Here is an 18401-nt window from a genome sequence, read left to right as displayed (position 1 = left end):
CCCCTCAATTATCATTTGGGACCAGGCTAATTTTTTTTGGGACCAGATTTAGTACCTTCACAGTAAAATATAAAATTAAGGACCACAATATAATCTCGTTCCAATAAATATACTTTTAGAGACGAGATTATTAACTCGTCCCTGAATGTTGTTCGCAGATAAGACTTTTTCTTGTAGTGAATGCAGCCGATTTTTTTATGTCTATTGCAATAGTTTTCATGATATATTGCAATGGTTTTTGTGATATATTGGAACAATTATCAGTATCTTATTGCAACGGATATTATAACATATTGTAACGATTATTAGAGGCTGCTATTATTATTTGCTAGGTCTATTGGAACGGTTATATTCTCTATTGCAACAAATTATAATGTCTGATTTTATAGAAGCAAAATGAGAAATATTTTCCTATTCTATGAAATTGTTTACACCATAACTTATATGAACCACGAAATAAAATTAAAATATCCACCTAGCATTATCCATATACAAAAACAAAATATGAATACATTGTTTGATTAAAAATTCAAAAGTCAAAATAGATGAGTTTGCATACAAAAAGTTCTAAACTAAAATATCCTTAAACATAATAATAGAAAGTCTAACAACGATCAACAACACTCAAGTAAGGTCTTTGTCACTGCTTTCATCTGCAATCGATGCACCTACAAAAGACAATGAGAAATAATTAAACAAAAATTTTAGGATAATTGAATCACAAAGTAATTGAATGACCAATTTGATAACTCAAATATTCTCACTCTCTAAATTCTTAAATTTTTCAACAGAGTTTCCTTTGTAAATATGACTATCCCAAAAATTTTAACCTGCTCAAAACATCATTTGTAAATACGACTATTCCAAATTTTTCAACCTGCTCAAAATATGATACAATTTTCATGCAGAATCTAAGACCCATCCACAGATCACAAGATGAGTAGCTGTACTTTAAGCAACACACAACAAACTAGAATTCGCAACAGACAAACCAAAGCAAACAACTCTCCAGTCTTTCTTTTTAAGCAATACAATCTACCTTAACATCTTCGAACATTATTACATCACAAAATAACATCACCTAAACAATATTAAGTCTGACAACTATTGAACCAAAATAACAGCAGAATATGCTATTACGAAAAATAACATTACAACCAACAACTGAACATACTATGGCTCATGAACAAGCAATACTTGAACATGGTTAGATTTACAAAGCTTCTCACAAGCCCTCAGTGTATGCCACACCAGTACTTTATTTCATGCAATATTAAATCAGTACTTTTTCCATTTTAAATATGCAATATTAATACCTGGAATGAGTTGGCCTTCTTTGTTTCTATCAATAGATGGACGGCGGATTGGTTGCAAAGTTATTTGCTGTGCAGAAGAAGCTTCTCCTGGAGAATTATCACCCAATGCCGCTAGAATAAAGTTAGCATCAATATCAATTCCTGAACGCTGAAGTCGTGCAAGGATATCTACAATAACTTCTTGACGGATAGTTGCCTTTTGTTCCTCAATTTTTTCCTCCATTCTTTGTATCTTCTCCACCATTTTTTGTAGATAATTTGTAGTATTTGAAGAGGATTTAAAACATCCTACTTTCCTTCTCAAAGAAGTTCTTGTAACCCCTCGCCCATACAATCTCAGACATCCCGAATGTTCAGGCCCCATGACAGATGCAAATGCATCTACGGGCTCATTGCCATTTTCGTTTTGTTGTGCTTCAATTTCCTCTATTTCAGCCTTCAAAGCAAATTCAAACAAATAGAACAAGTAAATAAAAAGTAAACTAATAAAAATAAATAATTGATCTCGATATAATATCAATTTAATATAATTCGCACAATTTTATTAGTTGTATCTTCATCCGAGCACTTGTATAATCGCCCATCTTTTCTTCTTTTTTTGTAGCTACAAAGACGTCATTTGCTGATAAAGGATCCGAAGTTTCCTTATCGTTTTCCTAGTTACATGAAAGTGAGTTAGCATTCCTGATGATCTACCATGTACTAAACAAGAGCCAAAATTGAGAAATTGTTCGCCATGATTTACTAGTTACACACCAACTTAGAGCGGACTAAAGCAAAACTTCTTTTTCCAGCAGTGTGAGGATTCTTCAATTTTTTCCGGTTCTAAATATTAATTTGGGACATTCTCTGCAAGAAAAAAGAAACATCAAACAACAACTTACAAGTAGGACGTGATAATTATATAGTAAACACAGTAAAAGCTAAATGGAAGAATATTGAAAGAAGCACCAGGTATGATGGTTCCAAGAAAATTCTCCAACAGAAAGGCAGATTCATGCAGTAGCCAAAAAGCAAACCATGACTTTAGTTTTTTTGGTGATATGTATAGCTTTTACTACTTGGAAACCTGAAATGCGACCCGTGCTTTCGCACCATCCCCGGTACTAAATCACTAAGCAATTATTCAACCTGGCAAGCAGCACATTCAATCTAGAAGCTAAGGACCTAGTATTAGACAAAGTGAACTGAAGAAATATCAGGACACCTCATTTGCCAACAAAAAGAAACACTGCATACTTGGTGTGTAATAGCCTTTAAATTATATAACTATTTATTAGCCAATGAAAAAATTAGAATCATGTTATTTTGCAAAAGGAGTAAACGAGAGATCGATCCAAGTGAAAAAACTATATGTTGAAAGAGTGAGTCGTTTATCAAATTCTAGCATCAGAATTTACATTTTATTTATTTTATACTATTTGTCATCCAACCGTTACTCCTTGACAAACTTGAAAACTAACAGAGTGTTGAATAGTGCTGACAAACTTGAAAACTAACAGTGTCATCCAACAGTTACTCCTTGACAAACTAACCAGTTGGCTAGTCTTTACAAATAGAAGCAGCAGCGAACAGAGTATATATGCAGTAGCAACAAAGTAAAAAGCGCAAAAAACAGCAGCAGTTAAGCAGAGAAAGAAGGAGGAAACATCCCCAGGAATTTTAAGAAGAAGAAGAAGAAGAAGAAGAAGAAGAAGAAAGAAGTATACATACCTGGAGTTTCTCTGAGTTCCAATACCTAAGGAGTTCCTTAATCTGAGAAGCTGGAACAGCTTCCGGGATATTTTGCAGTCGAGTTTCATCATTGTGATAGGCGTCAAAGTGATCTTTTTTCAATCTACTCTTGTGCTTTATCCAGGCAGCTTGCACTGATTCCAAAGTATATTTTTTTCCAACTTCAGGAATATCATATTTATCCTACAATTGATGTCAAATCTGTTAGTGCAGAAAATATGAGATTTTTAACCAAAAATTGAAAATTAAGAAGTTCAGACCTTGGTATATTCCCATATATCCTCTTTTGTGTCCATCTTCCTCCAATCCAAAATATCAAGAGGACATAGAGTCACATTCCTTGTCAATGTGTCGAGGAACCTTCCACACTCTATCACAACTTTATCACTAGGATTGTTAAGTAAAATCAATTTATGCTCCTGGCGTCCATGTATATTTTTCATCTTTGTTCTACCTCTTTTTCTTGGATGAATAGAAGGGCCTACAATTATATGAACCAAAAAAAAAACTACCAAATCAGTATTGTTGATACGTTATTTATGACTGCAATAGGATGCAAATATTTTTAGATAAAATCTATATGTTCTTACCTTGTTCTTCACATTGTTCATCTACAGCAGGAGTTGTAGAATCCAACTGAACTTGTTCCTCCACGTGTTCATCTATTACTTGTCTGGCAGGAGTGGTTGATCTAGTTTGTACATGGGCTGCTACTCCTGAATATTGTGACAGTAGCAGATTCTCTTCAATGATATTTGGACGCTCCGTGTTTGATTGTTTAGCAGGAACAACATATTTTGTAGAAGTGGTTGATCTAGTTTGTACATGGGATGTTACTCCTGGATATTGTGGCAGATTCTCTTCAATAATATTCGAAAGCTATTTCTTTGATTGTCTTGGGAGAACATCATATTTTTGGCTAAACGAACTTCTTATTTGATTTGCCAAAGATGCCATTGTTCCAGGTTTTGCGTATGTCGCACTTGTCTTTCTTTTGGGCTTTGAAGGTCTTTCTTGACTCATGTCTATCAGAATATGATGAAGAATAAAATAAATAAATCATCTCTAATAGGTATTATATAAAAGACAACAGTAGGATTTAAAGGATTGAGATATTACCTCCACAGTAGACCTCTTCTTATGAGTTTCCTCTTTTGCTATTCACCTGCCAAAGATAAATAAGATAGAATACTTATGAGATTACACAGTAGATGTAGATTTAAATGGAGTTAAAATGCCAATGTCATACGCAAGAACAGAAAATTTAAAACAAAATATGTCAGGTATCATGACTTACTATCCTAGATACATAATATATTACTGAATTTTAAGTCTACTCAATCATTCAGTAATCAACCTCTGCTCTTTCTTTGCCTTTCTACCTTTCATAAAAACTTGTTGTAAATTGTAATGCTATAGTGAAAGTGGTAAATAGGATTTAATTTGCTGAACTTAAGGGCTTGGATATTATAAAAGCTTGAAAGGAAACTGTAATGACCCGGCCGGTCGTTTTAAGAATTAATGCCCCGATCCCTTATTAATCATATTTCCCCGTGTTTGTTTATGCTATTATGAATTGCCGGGAGGATTTATTTGGAGTTTCGAAGAGTTTAGGGACACTTAGTCCCTAAATGAGAGTTTAAGTTGTGGAATTTGGGTCGTAGTCGGAGCAGTATGAAGACGACCTTGGAATAGAATTCCGACGGTTCCGTTAGCTCCGTTGGGTGATTTCGGTCTTAGGGGCATATTCGGATTGTGTTTTGGAGGTCTGTAGCTAATTTAGGCTTGAAATGCCGAAAGTTGAATTTTTGAAGTTTCTGTTTCGATTGTGAGATTTTGATCTAAAGGTCAGAATGGAATTCTGGAAGTTTGAGTAGCTCTATAGTGTTAAATATGACATGTGTGCAAAATTTCAGGTCATTCGGACGAGGTTTGGTAGACTTTTTGATTGAAAGTGTAATTCGAGAGTTTTTGAAGTTCTTAGGCTTGAATCCGATGTTAATTGATTGATTCGATGTTGATTTAGGTGTTTTGAGGATTGGTATAAGTTTGGATAGTATTATATGACTTGTTCGTGTTTTTAGTTGAGGTCTCGGGGGCCTCGGGATGATTTTGGATGGTTAACGGAAAGTTAGGAATTTGGAGTTGCAGCTGAAGTTTATGGCTGCTATCATAACCGCATCTGCGGTTGAGAGGCCGCAAGTGCGACTCCCGCAGATGCGGAATCAAACCGCAGATGCGGCCAGGTGCGTAGAGGACCAGAGTCGCAGGTGCAAGTGTATGAACGCACCTGCGGTACCGCAGGTGCGATATGTCGGTCGCAGGTGCGGAAGCTTGAGGTTTAATGAATTTTCGTAGGTGCGGTCCTTTGCTGCAGAAGGGGGACCGCAGGTGCGGTCACATGACCGCAGAAGCGGATTCGCTAGACAGAAATAAGATATTTCGAGGGTTTGAAATCAAAAGTTATAAAATTGATTTGAAGCTCGGGAGAGGGCGATTTTGGGAGGATTTTGAAGAGAAAATCAGTGGGTAACGATTCCTAATCCCTTTCTAGTTGTATTCTTATAATCTAATCTTAGTTTTGTCATTTAATTTCGGATTTGGGATGAAAATTGGGGGGAAATTTGGAGAAAGTTCTTAGACTTAAATTTCGAGTTTTGATTGGGAATTCGACATTGGATTTGGATAATTTTGGTATGGTTAGACTCGTGAGAATATTAGAATTTTAAAAATGTAAATTTTACCCGATTCCGAGACGTGGGCCCAGAGGGCGTTTTGGTTATTTTTCCTAATTTCGCGTATAAGTTTAGAATTTATTTGTAGAATCAGTTACTTGAAATGTTATTTACATTATGCAATTGAATTGAATAAATTTGGGCTATTTGGAGTCGAGTATTCGTGGCAAGAATGTGATTTCGGGTTGATTTTGAGCCGGTTCGAGGTAAGTGGCTTGCCTAACCTTATGTGGGGGAAAATCCCCTTAGGATTTGGTATTATTGATATTTGAAATGCCTTGTACGTGAGGTGACGAGTGCGTACTTGTGCTAATTATTGAAAATCCGATTTTCATTAAGTAATTATAATTGTGTTTCTTTTTCCTGTTTATACTACTTGCAATTTAAGCCTGTTGTTAGATTAGGGAAGCATGTCTAATTTACTTAATTGTTGTACTTGCTCAAACTGTCTTATTTGGATTATGTGCGGCATGCTAGGCTAGAAATACTTGTTTTACCTTGGTATGGAATTTGAGTTGAATTGTGTATTTTTCGTGTTGTTGCTGTGTGTTTACTTTGGGACTACGGGACGGTATCCCGGGAGATCCCCCTGTATGTTTACTTTGGGACTACGGAACGGTATTCCGTTAGATCCCCCTGCACATTTACATTGGAACTACGGGACTGCACCCAGTAGATTCCCCCTGTACTGAGTATTTATATTTGGGACTACGGATTGGTATTCCGGGAGATTCCCGTGAACTATGAGTTGGACTACGGGACGGCACCCGGGAGATCCACTGGATATTTATATTTGGGACTACAAGACGTTATCCCTTGTTGTTATCTCTGTGTTGAGTTGTATACCTTCTATGATTATTTTGTCTATGTGGTAGTTGTTGTTGTTCTTTCTCTCCTATGTTACTTCTTACTATTGCACTTAATTATGTTGTCTTATTCTACACTGCTATACCTTGTATTTCATTTAACCTCAGTAGGCCCTGACCTTCCTCGTTACTACCCGACCGAGGTTAGGCTTGGCACTTACTGAGTACTGTTGTTGTGTACTCATGCCCTTTCTACGCATGTTTTTCATGTGCAGATCCAGGTACTTCCACTCAGTCTTATCATCCTTGAGGCGAGGCGCTTTTGTAGAGATTTCGAGGTATATCTGCCGCGTCAGCAGACCGAGGAGTCCCTTTCTATTTTCTGTACTAGTATAGCCCCTCTGTATTTTCCCTTTGATAGACATTCTGGAGTTAGAGCTTTTTATGTATCTCTTAGCGTGTGATTCATGGGGTTCCGGATTTTGGGAGTGTTAGGGTGAGATTCTTGTACTGTTTTATGCCAGGCGGTTTCTTAAACATTGTTTCATTTTGTTATCCCGATTTTTAATTATTTTCTTTTTGCAATTATTCTTTTTCTGCATTTGTTAGGCTTACCTAGACGTAGAGACTAGGTGTCGTCACGATAGTTTACGGAGGGCAAACTGGGGTCATGACAAGTTGGTATCAGAGCTCTAGGTTCATAGGAGTCATGAATCACAAGCCGATTTATTAGAGTCTTGCGGATCGGTACGGAGACGTCTGTACTTATCTACGAGAGGCTATGTAACTGTTAGGAAAATTCCACTTCATTTGATTTCCTTATCGTGCGAGATTTTGATATCACAATTCTAAACTTCTTTCTTCTATTCTCTCATAGATGGTGAGGCACGTGCTACCAGGGATGATCAGGAACCCGTACCCCCTACTAGAGCCGTCAAAGGTCGGGGAGGTAGAGGTCGCCCTAGAGGGGGAGGCCATGCCAGATATTATGCCCTTCCTGCCCGTACCGAGGTTGTTGCCTCCGATTGTATCATCACAGGTATTGTCCTAGTTTGTCATAGAGATGCATCGGTTTTATTCGATCCAGGCTCCACCTATTCTTATGTGTCTTCTTATTTTGCTTCGCATTTGGGTGTATCTCGGGATTCTTTGAGTTCCCCTATTTATGTTTCTACTCATGTGGGAGATTTTCTTGTTGTGGACCGCATTTATCGGTCGTGTGTGGTTGCTCTTAGTGGTTTTGAGACCAGAGCCGATTTATTATTGCTCAGCATGGTAGATTTTGATGTTATCTTGGGCATGGACTAGTTGGCACCCCATTATGATATTCTTGATTGTCACACCAAAACCGTGATGCTGGCTATGCCAGGTGTACCGCAAGTAGAGTGGAGGTTTACCTTAGATCATACTTTCAGTAGAGCTATTTCTTTCCTTAAGGCTCAACGTATGGTTGAGAAGGGGTGTTACGCGTATCTAGCTTATGTGAGAGATGTCAGTATTGATACCCCTACAGTTTATTCAGTCCTAGTAGTACTGGATTTTCCTGATGTGTTTCCAGCTGATCTTTCGGGCATGCCGCGAGATAGAGATATTGATTTTGGCATTGATTTGTTGTCGGGCACTCAGCCCATTTCTATTCCTCCGGATCGTATGGCCCCTCCTGAGTTGAAAGAGTTGAAGGATCAATTATAGGAATTGCTTGATAAGGGTTTCATTCGGCCCAGTGTATCACCTTGGGGTGCTCCTGTCTTGTTTGTAAAGAAAAAGGATGGTTCTATGCATATGTGCATTGATTATCGCTAGTTGAACAAAGTTACAGTGAAGAACTGTTATCTCGTGCCTCGTATTGATGACTTGTTTGACCAGCTTCAGGGCGCATGAGTGTTTTCTAAGATTGACTTACGCTCAAGTTACCATCAGTTTGAAGATTCGGGAGCCAGATATCCCGAAGACTGCTTTCAGGACTCGGTATGGTCATTATGATTTCCTTGTTATGTCATTTGGGCTAACCAATGCCCCATCCTTTATGCATTTGATGCACAGTGTGTTCCAGCCATATCTTGACTCGTTCGTTATTGTTTTTATTGATGATATTCTGGTGTATTCCCTGAGTCGGGAAGATCATGAGCAGCACCTAAGGACTGTGCTTCAGACTTTGAGGGAAAAGAAGTTATATGCAAAGTTCTCAAAATGTGAGTTTTGGTTGGATTCCGTGGCATTCTTAGGCCACGTGTTATCGAGTGAGGGTATTCAGGTGGATCCGAAGAAAGTGGAGGCAGTGTAGAGTTGGCCTAGACCATCCTCAGCTACAGAGATCCACAGTTTTCTTGGCTTGGCGGGTTACTACCGTCGTTTTGTTGAGGGGTTTTCATCGATTGCAGCTCCTATGACTAGGCTAAACCAGAAGGGTGCTCCATTACAGTGGACGGAAGAGTGTGAGGTGAGCTTTCATAAGCTCAAGACAGCTTTGACTACAGCCCTAGTTTTGATATTGCCTACAGGTTTGGGGTCTTATACTATCTATTGTGATGCCTCGAGAATTGGACTTGGAGCGGTATTGATGCAGGACGGTAGGGTGATTGCCTATGTGTCCAAACAATTGAAAGTACAAGAGAAGAATTATCATGTCCATGATCTCGAGTTAGCTGCTATTTTTCACGCCTTGAAGATCTGGCGTCATTATTTATATGGTGTGCCTTGTAAGATCTATACTGATCACCGGAGTTTGTAGTATCTGTTCAAGCAGAAGGATCTTAATTTGCATCAAAGGAGGTGGTTAGAGCTGCTAAAGGACTATGATATCACTATTTTGTATCACTCGGGCAAGGCTAATGTGGTGGCAGATGCTTTGAGTCGCCGGGCAGAGAGTTTGGGGAGTTTGGCTTATTTACCAACAGCGAAAAGGCCCATGACGATGGATGTTCAGGCCTTAGCCAGCCAGTTTGTGAGATTGGACCTTTAGGAGCCCAGTCGGGTTCTAGCTTGCGTGGTTTTTCGGTCTTCCTTATTTGATCGTATCAGGGAGTGTCAGTTTGATGACCCTCATTTGCTTGTCCTCAAGGACAAGGTTCAGCATGATGATGCCAGAGATGTGACTATTGGTGATGACGGGGTATTGAGGATGCAGGGTCGGATATGTGTACCCAATGTTGATGGGCTTCGGGAGTTGATTTTAAAGGAGGCCCACAGTTCGCGATATTACATTCATCAAGGTGCCGCGAAGATGTACTAGGATTTGAGGCAGCACTATTGGTGGAGGCGGACGAAGAAATATATAGTTGGGTTTGTAGCTCGGTGCCTCAATTGTCAACAGGTAAAGTATGAGCACCAGAGACCGGGTGGGTTGCTTCAGCAGATAGAGATTCCGGAGTGGAAGTGGGAGCTGATCACCATGGACTTCGTAGTTAGACTTCCACGGACTTTGAGGAAGTTCGATGCCATTTGGGTGATTGTGGATCGACTGACCAAGTCCGCATATTTCATTCCTATGTGTACTACCTATTCTTCGTAGCGTCTGGCGGAGATTTATATCCGGGAGATTGTTCGTCTGCATGGTATTCCAATTTCCATCATTTCAGATAGAGGTACTCAGTTCACATCACAGTTCTGGAGGGCCGTTCAGCATGAGTTGGGTACTCGGTGGAGTTGAGTACAACATTTCACCCTCAGACGGACGGACAGTCCGAGCGCACTATTCATATTCTTGAGGATATGCTATGTGCGTGTGTGATTGAGTTTGGAGGGTCTTAGGATCAGTTCTTGCCATTGGCGGAGTTTGCCTACAACAACAGCTATCAGTTTAGCATTCAAATGGAACCGTATGAGGCTTTATATGGTAGGCGGTGTAGATCCCCGGTGAGTTGGTTTGATCTAGGTGAGGCTAGATTATTGGGCATAGACTTGGTTCAGGATTCTTTGGAGAAGGTTAAGGTGATTCAGGATAAACTCCGCACATCCCAGTCCAGACAGAAGAGTTACGCAGACTAGAAGGTTCGTGATGTTTCCTATACGGTTGGAGAGCGGGTTCTGCTTCGGGTTTCGCCTATGAAGGGCGTTATGAGATTCGGGAAGAAAGGGAAGTTGAGACGGAGGTTTATTGGTCCTTTTGAGATATTGTGGCGTGTTAGGGAGGTTTCTTATGAGCTTGCCTTACCTCCCAGTTTGGCAGGAGTTCATTCGGTATTTCATGTTTCGATGCTCTAGAGGTATCACGGTGATCCGTCGCACGTGTTGGATTTTAGTTCAGTCCAGTCGGACAAGGATCTATCTTATGTTGAGGAGCCAGTGGCAATATTGGACAGGCAGGTTTGAAAGTTGAGGTCAAAGAACATTGCATCAGTAAAGGTTCAGTGTCGGGGTCAGTCAGTCAAGGAGGCGACCTGGGAAACCGAGCAGGATATGCGCAACAGTTACCCTCACCTTTTCACTATTTCAGGTATGTCTCTATGCTTGTTCGATGATGAACAAATGCTTAAGTGTAGGAGGATGTAACGACCCGGCCGGTCGTTTTAAGAATTAACGCTTTGATCCCTTATTAACCGCATTTCCCCGTGTTTGTTTCTACTATTGTGAGTTGCCGAGAGGATTTATTTGGAGTTTCAGAGAGTTTTGGGACACTTAGTCCCTAAATAAAAGTTTAAGTTGTGGAATTTGGGGCGTAGTCGGAGTAGTGTGAAGACGACCTCGAAATGGAATTACGACGGTTCTATTAGCTCCGTTGGGTGATTTCGGGCTTAGAGGCGTGTTCGGATTGTATTTTGGAGGTCAGTAGCTAATTTAGGCTTGAAATGCCGAAAGTTGAATTTTTGAAGTTTTTAGTTCGATAGTGAGATTTTGATCTAAGGGTCGGAATGGAATTCCAAAATTTTGAGTAGCTTTGTAGTGTTGAATGTGATGTGTGTGTGCAAAATTTCAGGTCATTCGGATGAGGTTTGGTAGACTTTTTGATCGAAAGCGTAATTCAAGAGTTTTTGAAGTTCTCAGGCGTGAATCCGATGTTAATTGGTTGATTCGATGTTGTTTTAGGTGTTTTGAGGATTGGTATAAGTTTGGATAGTGGTATATGACTTATTCGTGCTTTTGGTTGAGGTCCCGGGGGTCTCGGGATGATTTCGGATGGTTAACGGAAAGTTAGGAATTTGGAGTTGCAGCTGAAGTTTATGGCTACTGTCATAACCGCATCTGCGGTTGAGAGGCCGCAGGGGCAACTCCCACAAATGCGGAATCAAGCTGCAAAGGCAGCCAGGCGGGTAGAGGACCAGAGTCGCAGGTGTGGTATGTCGGTCGTAGGTGCGGGAGCTTGAGGTTTAATGAATTTTCGCAGGTGCGGTCCTTTTCCGCAAAAGCGGGACCGCAGGTGCGGTCCCATGACTGTAGAAGCGGATTCGTTGGGCAGAAATAAGATATTTCGAGGGTTTGAAATCAAAAGTTAGAAAATTGATTTGGAGCTCGGGAGAGGGCGATTTTGGGAGATTTTGAAGAGAAAATCAGTGGGTAATGATTCCTAATCCCTTTCTAGTTGTATTCCTATAATCTAATCTTAGTTTTGTCATTTAATTTCGGATTTGGGATGAAAATTGGGGGGAAATTTGGAGAAAGTTCTTAGACTTAAATTTCGAGTTTTGATTGGGAATTCAACATTGAATTTGGATAATTTTGTATGGTTAAACTCGTGAGAATATGAGGATTCTAAAAATCTAAATATTTCCCCATTTCGAGACGTGGGCCCGGAGGGCGTTTTGGTCATTTTTTCTAATTTCGCGTATAAGTTTAGAATTTATTTGTATAATCAGTTACTTGAAATGTTATTTACATTATGCAATTGAATTGAATAGATTTGGGTCATTTGGAGTCGAGTATTCGTGGCAAGAACGTGATTTCGGGTTGATTTTGAGCCGGTTCGAGGTAAGTGGCTTGCCTAACCTTATGTGGGGGAAATCCCCTTAGGATTTGGTATTATTGATATTTGAAAAGCCTTGTACGTCAGGTGACGAGTGCATACTTGTGCTAATTATTGAAAATTCAGTTTTCATTAAGTAATTATAATTGTGTTTCTTTTTCCTGTTTATACTACTTGCAATTTAAGCTTGTTGTTAGATTAGGGAAGTATGTCTAATTGACTTAATTGCTTTACTTGCTCAAACTGTCTTATTTACATTATGTGCAGCATGCTAGGCTAGAAATACCTGTTTTACCTTGGTATGGAATTTGAGTTGAATTGTGTATTTTTCGTGTTGTTGATGTGTGTTTACTTTGGGACTACGGGACGGTATCCCGGGAGATCCCCCTGTATGTTTAATTTGGGACTATGAAACGGTATTCTGGGAGATCTTCCTGCACATTTACATTGGAACTACGAGACTGCACCCGGTAGATTTCCCATGTACTGAGTATTTACATTTGGGACTATGGATCGGTATTCCGGGAGATCCCCACGCACTATGAGTTGGACTTCGGGACGGCGCCCGGGAGATCCACTAGATATTTATATTTGGGACTACAGGACGGTATCCTGGGAGATCCCCGATTGTTATCTCTATGCTGAGTTGTATACCTTCTGTGATTATTTTGTCTCTGTGGTAGCTGTTGTTGTTCTTTCTCTCCTGTGTTACTTCTTACTATTGCACTTAATTATGCCATCATATTCTACACTTGTTATACCTTGTATTTCATTTAACCTCAGTAGGGCCCTGACCTTCCTCGTCACTACCCGACCGAGGTTAGGCTTGGCACTTACTGAGTACCACTGTGGTATACTCATGCCCTTTCTGCGCATGTTTTTCATGTGCAGATCTATGTACTTCGACTCAGTCTTATCATCCTTGAGGCGAGGCGCTTTTGTAGAGACTTCGAGGTATATCTGCCGCGTCCGCAGACCGAGGAGTCCCTTTCTATTTTATGTACTAGTATACCTCTTCTGTATTTTTCTTTTGATATATTCTGGAGTTAGAGCTTTTTATGTATCTCTTAGCTTGTGATTCATGGGGTTCCCGATTTTGGGAGTGTTAGGGTGAGATTCTTGTACTGTTTTATGTCAGGCGGCATCTTAAATATTGTTTCATTTTGTTATCCCGATTTTTAATTATTTTCTTTCCGCAATTGTTCTTTTTCCGCATTTGTTTGTCTTACCTAGTCGTAGAGACTAGGTGTCGTCACGATAGTTCACGGAAGGCGAACTGGAGTCGTAACAGAAACAAACTAAGCTTGAATTGAAACATATTAAAATAGCTCCATATATCAGACTAAAGTTTCAGTTACTTAGCATATTACAAAAGCTTGAAACTGAAACAAACTAACAAGTCCAAGAGCATATACAAGAACAAAAAATTGTTCGAAAGAAGACAATGAAGTTTAAAAATACAAATAAAAATCAGAAGTTCCTTCTTCAATCTTTAGCCTCCATCCAATCCCAATCCGTATCATCTAACTCATCCTCCTCTTCTGATATTTCCATATCTGTATCTTGAGAATGTTGTGAATCAACTGACATATCAATAACATCAAGAGGTACATCTTCTCTCGACCATCTAATATCAATATCGGCTAATCTATTTGATGGACCGGCGTCATCATTAGGCTCCCTCCAAAATATCTCCCCAATATTAGGAATATTTTCTTCCTTCAAATCCTACAAATCAACAAGGACTTTATTCCTTATATAATAAACATCTTTCTCAATTGGATCCTCCACATAAAAAATTTGATGCACTTGAGATGCCAATACAAAAGAGTCATCAGTACTACATAATCGGTTATAATATACCCGAGTTAAGCCATATTCATCAATTTCATCACGAAATCAATCACATCTAAACAATATAACACTAAAGCGGCCCCAATAATCAATCTCAATGATATCCTAATCTAGTCTTCTTGGGTTGCAAGGATGTTATCTCTTGAGATATTTGTAATTTGGGTTAAGTACAGCTTGTGTGATTTTTAATGTTCACCACTAACGTTTACAGAGTTGGTTTTCACTTGCTCACCAACAACGAAGAAGGGTTGGTTTTCACTCGCTCACCAACAACGACCCTTTGATTTTCACTCGCTCACTAAAGAAACAAACAATGACATAACCTCTCAGGACACACTGCCTCTCCAATATTTTTTGTCTCTCTTTTCTCTTTGTGTACACAGTAAATCTACTAAAAGTGAATTACAATGCTTGTTAAGAGTAGAATAAAGAACTTGTAGTTGGGTAGATAATTGTGTAGAAGGTTGCTTGAATTTTTCCGTCTTTGATCGCTCCTTCTTATACTATCTTTGAATCCTTTCTAGCTGTTATACTTCACAAATGTAGTAGCATTTTTGTGATCATGTGTCCTGCTTGATTTGTGCAAACTGATACATTCTCCAACGATTCATTCTTTGCTTCTGTCAGCTTGCACTTCCTTGTCCATGTTCATTTGCCTTTTATATCTAAAGATGATTAGATTTGACTAAAAAGATATTTCATAACAATATTTTTTTTGTAAGCTCTTGCTAGATCTTTCTCCATGTGCTATTTAAAAACTCATGATTGACTTTCCATAATTCTTGTCCAGAGATATAATAATCTTTACATAATCAAAGACCACTCTTCAATCTTCCTTTCTTGCGGCTTTTCAACGTGCTTTTCTTTCCTCTTCACTAAACCAATTTATTTGCTTCGTACTACACATCTGCTCTTTTTATAGTGAAAAATATTTCTTTTCTTGTAGTACAGTTTCCTTCGGACAGCTTCGTTGCCTTGTAAACTCCTCAGACTTTTTTCTTCCTACAACTTCATTCTTCCTTGATCATATATTCTTTTTGATCTCCTCCCCACGTTGTATCACTTTGCAAATAGATATTTTATAATCTTTCTCTGATTGCTGAAATATTCTCGTACTCTTCTACTTATGGTAGATTTATGCATGTACAAATTTGAGCTCTTATTTAGACAACCCAACAGAATTTCAAAATCTTCTTCCTTTGAGTTTGGATCATGATTTTTGTCTTCAATATGAAGATCTCAATAACCATTTATTATTTCCATAATTATGGGAATAATTTCCTTTTGAGAGATCTCAATATATCTTTGACTCCTTCCTTGATCTTGAAAAATAATCTCTTTCCGTAATATAGAATATACTATACCCATAATATATTTTATTTTCACAAAAAATATATTCTTCCTTGGCCTTGTAGTATCTCTTCCATATAGTATTTTTCTTCCACAAAATAACAGATCTTCTCCATGATTTAAGCAGCTTTCCTATCAAGATATTGAAAAATTTTCCTTCCATAATTTCCATAGATTGTTCTTCTAATATTGTAGTAAGTCATTCAATATTTGAGATTTGACTTTCAAATATTATTCCTTCTACGACGCTTGGAGATTAATCTCTGGAAAAAAAAATTCTCGATAAATTCTTCACATGATATTCTCTTTCCCATATTTGTTTGGATCTTTACCAGCGTCTTCTTTCTTGAATAAACCTGTGCAAAAATAAGATTACCACAAGTAAATATTCTTTAATTAATAATTATGCCGGTTTGTTATCATCAAAATTAGTACGTGAAACCTGGAAGCTAACACTTATTTTTATCTCCTTTTCAACTCTATATAATGGATGACAATGTTGTTTTCTTGATATGGGTATACCTGAAAAATGCTTTCTTCTGGCTGGAGTTGGAGGGGTGAATACTAACATCTGAATATGTAATTTCAATACTTTAGCTTATATTATCTCTTTTTGAACTGTCTTAATAAATGACAATGCTGTTTCTTTGCTATGGTTAAGCCTAAAATTGTTTTCTTTTGACTAGAATTCCAGGAATGTGACTGCTGACATCTATTTTTGAGTTTCTTTGTTGCTAGAAAGGTTCCTTTTGATACTTTAGCCTGGAGGAATTAATCCACAATATTGGGCAACAGTAAGGAGATTAAACTCCTTAAGACGTATAAGAAAATAATTAAATATACTGAATATACTGAATGAATATTTTGTAATTTAAAACAATTTTTTCTGTTTTTACAAAAAAAAAATTCAATTTTTACAAAAAAAAATGCTTTAAAAAAACTGAAAAAAATATTTTTTTGTAAAAATTGAATTGTTTTTTGTAAAAACTGAAAAAAGAAGAAGAAGACTTTATTAAGGGCATTGAAAAAAATATTTTTTTCAGTTTTTTTAAAGCATTTTTGTAAAAATTGTAAAAACAGAAAAAAATTGTTTTAAATAAAAAAATTCGTTTTTGAAAAATATATTTTTTTTAGTTTTTTTAAAGGATTTTTTTTGTAAAAACTGGATATGATATGGTATAAAAGACGTAGCATGTTCAAGAACATAAGAACAATTTCATCAATCAAAACTAACTTAAATGCACTCATTAGCAAAAAAGTTCATATTTTGGGTAGATATTTTGGGTAGATATTAGCAAAAAACTAACTACTACTAGGCTCTTTACTCTAAGAGTAACTTTGGAAAGAAGAAATTAATTCTTTCTTGATATCTGAAAAAATCAAATATTGTGGACTGAAAAACAATATTGTAAAACTAAAAAAAATTAGTAAAACTGAAAAAAAATATTTTCGTTTTTTAACAAAATGTTTTTGTTTTTTAAAAACTGAAAAAATATTTTCGTTTTTTTTAAAATATTTTCGTTTTTTTAATAAAATATTTTTGATTTACAAAAAAAAAATCCTTTAAAAAAACTGGAATTTTTTTTTTCAAAAACGAAAATATTTTGTTGAAAATATTTTATTTAAAACAATTTTTTCTGTTTATACAAAACAAATCCTTTAAAAAAACTGAAAAAAAACGTTTCCAAAAACGAAAATATTTTGTTGAAAATATTTTTATTTAAAAATATTTTGCAAAATATTTTTTTAAGTAATTATTTTTAATTCAGCATTGACCTAACGGTCAAAGGGCATAAATGAACCAAAAAGGTGGATTAAGGGGTATTTTTAGCCCAATAGGTGAATGAAGGCATTTTTAAACCTTTTCCAATAGGTTAAGGGCATTTTGAACCCTTTTCCGTTAAATAAATTTCTTGTTTCAGCTGGATCAATTGAATTCCCTTCATCGGCAAATTATATTGCGCAAATAGAGCAAAACTGAGTTTTTCTTTTTTGGTAGTGATACATTAAATGTTGAAGTAAGGGAAGAATCTAGTATAGTGACAAAAAGGATTAAAAATTTTATTTAGCTCACAAGTTCAAATCCCCAAGTGTGATATTCTAATATTTTTTTGAATCTGCTTACATAAATTGTTGGCTACGCCACTATATATCGATAAATCTGGCTTTTATTCTCTTGGACCAGTTTATAGTTGTCTAGGAGTGCTAAGTATCTAAATTAAGCTGAATAGAAGGAAAAGGTACTACTACATTTGATCCTATGTAATAATATTCCCAGCGTAGTATTCTTATCCGCGTAATATCCAGGATATGAAAAATGAGTAAAGCTGTAGCATCCTTTTACCGCGGAAATTATGAAGATTCATATAATCCTCCTTCAAAAAATATTGTTTCAATTCCTTTCTTCAACGAGATCTCACGTCTATGAACGTGATGTTACTTCAAATGCAACTACTTGTAGCCCAATGGTACCGCTGGAAGTCTTGCACAATGTGTAGATTTAACTCCCTCTGTCCCTCTCCCTCATGCAATGTCCCTCCTCTTCCCTTGGCCCCCAACTAATGATAAATGAACTCAAAAGTTCTTGCTTCACTTCTGTTCTACTAAGAGCCTATAAGCTGAGGTTTTTGGACTCTACAACATCCTCCGTTGCTTAGTCTATAAGCCTAGATTATCATTCAAAAAGACAATAAGGCTATTTTTGAAG

Source organism: Nicotiana tabacum, chromosome 10, assembly GCF_000715075.1.
Source record: "Nicotiana tabacum cultivar K326 chromosome 10, ASM71507v2, whole genome shotgun sequence".
NCBI lineage: Eukaryota > Viridiplantae > Streptophyta > Magnoliopsida > Solanales > Solanaceae > Nicotiana > Nicotiana tabacum.
Note: the sequence above shows the minus strand (reverse complement) of the source record.